We start from the raw sequence: 1,848 nt of genomic DNA on the forward strand, positions 1-1,848 counted from the left end.
TGGTGCAGAATTATGTTTCTTTCGGAGGTGCTGCGACTGAAGACCCCAACATGCATATCAGGAATTTTGTAGAGATCTGTAGTACTTTCAAATATAATGGTGTGACTGATGAGGCTATCTAGCTGAGGCTTTTCCCATTCTCTCTGAGGGATAAAGCTAAGGACTGGTTACATTCTGAGCCAGCTGGGTCCATCACTACTTGGCAAGATCTTGCGAGTTTCTGGTAAAGTTCTATCAAATGGCGAAGACTACAGCTATGAGGAGTGCTCTTACTCAGTTTGCACAGCAACCAACAGAATCTATGTGCGAAGCTTGGGAGCGCTACAATGAGATGTTGAGAAAGTGTCCACATCATGGTATGTCTGACTGGATGGTGATCACTGGTTTCTATAATGGTTTGAGGGCCCAATCTCGGCCCATGCTCGATGCAGCAGCTGGAGGCGCCCTATGGGCCAAAAGCTATATTGAGGCTTATAATCTTATTGAAACTATGGATGCAAATGAGCATTAAAACCCAACTTAAAGGATGATGCCTGGGAAGGTAGCAGGTATTCTGGAAGTTGATGCAGCTACAGCTATTGCAGCGCAGCTCCAAGCGCTGTCTTTGAAGGTCGATTCTTTAGCCAACTATGGAGTGAATCAGATAGCTATGGTCTGTGAGCTTTGTGCAGGTTCTCATGCTATGGATCAGTGTTCTCTTGTTAATGAATCTGTTCAGTATGTGAACAATTATCAGCGACCACAACAGCCGGTGCCAGCTACTTATCATTCTAACAACAGAAATCATCCCAATTTCAGCTAGAGTAATAATCAGAATGCTATTCAGCAACCATATCAGCAAGGTGTAAGTAAACAGTTTAATTCACCTGGATTCCAACAACCACAGCATTATGTTCAAAGGAAATCATATCCTCAACAAGGAGGTGTTGCTCTACCTTCTAGTGCTGATTTCGAGGAGCTCAAGCTGTTGTGCAAAAGTCAGGCTGTTTCTATCAAGACCTTGGAAAATCAAATCGGTCAATTAGCCAATGTTGTGCTCAATCGTTAACCTGGAACACTTCTCAGTGATACTGAAGTGCCAGGTAGGAAGGAAGCTAAGGAGCAAGTATAGGTTGTCAACTTAAGGTCTGGAAAAGTTGATGATGCTGAAAAAGCGAAAGATGGAGAAGCTGAATTTTTTGATGAAGAAGAGAAGCAAAAGGAGAAAGCGGCGGAACCAAGGAAGACTATTGTTGAACACACTCTGCCTGAGGGTAATACAGGGGAGAAACAGCTCTATCCTCCACCACGTTTCCCTAAGAGATTGCAACAACAAAAATTGGATAAGCAGTTCGGTAAGTTTCTGGAGGTGTTCAAGAAACTTCACATCAACATACCTTTTGCTGAGGCTCTGGAGCAAATGCCTAGTTATGAAAAATTCATGAAGAGTATTCTGTCAAGGAAGGTGAAACTGGATGACCTTGATACCGCTGCTCTAACGGAAGAGTGCAGTGCTGTGCTGCAACAAAAATTACCTCCAAAGCTTAAAGATCCAGGTAGCTTCACCATTCCTTGCACCATTGGCAAGTTTTCTTTTGACAAGTGCCTGTGCGATTTGGGAGCAAGCATCAATCTCATACCATTGTCTATCTTCAAAAAGTTGAATTTTCCTGATCCAAAGCCCACCTATATATCTCTACAATTGACTGATCGTTGTATTACATACCCACAAGGCATCATGGAGGACGTGTTAGTAAAGGTGGATAAGCTCTTCTTCCCTGCAGACTTTGTCATTTTGGACTCCGAGGAAGATAAGAATATTCCAATAATCTTGGGAAGACCTTTCTTGGCTACAGGTCGTACCTTGAT

The 1,848-nt window shown here is 43.0% G+C and overlaps 1 non-coding gene across 1 annotated transcript; it reads right to left on the reverse strand.

The window, feature by feature from the left end:
* Positions 1 to 253: 253 nt before the first annotated feature.
* LOC141694438 (small nucleolar RNA R71) lies at positions 254 to 360 on the reverse strand. The gene has a single exon (XR_012563745.1). It is a non-coding gene; the product is annotated as a small nucleolar RNA R71 (small nucleolar RNA).
* Between the last annotated feature and the right edge of the window lie 1,488 nt (positions 361 to 1,848).

Source organism: Apium graveolens, chromosome 10 (assembly GCF_009905375.1).
Source record: "Apium graveolens cultivar Ventura chromosome 10, ASM990537v1, whole genome shotgun sequence".
Taxonomy (NCBI): domain Eukaryota; kingdom Viridiplantae; phylum Streptophyta; class Magnoliopsida; order Apiales; family Apiaceae; genus Apium; species Apium graveolens.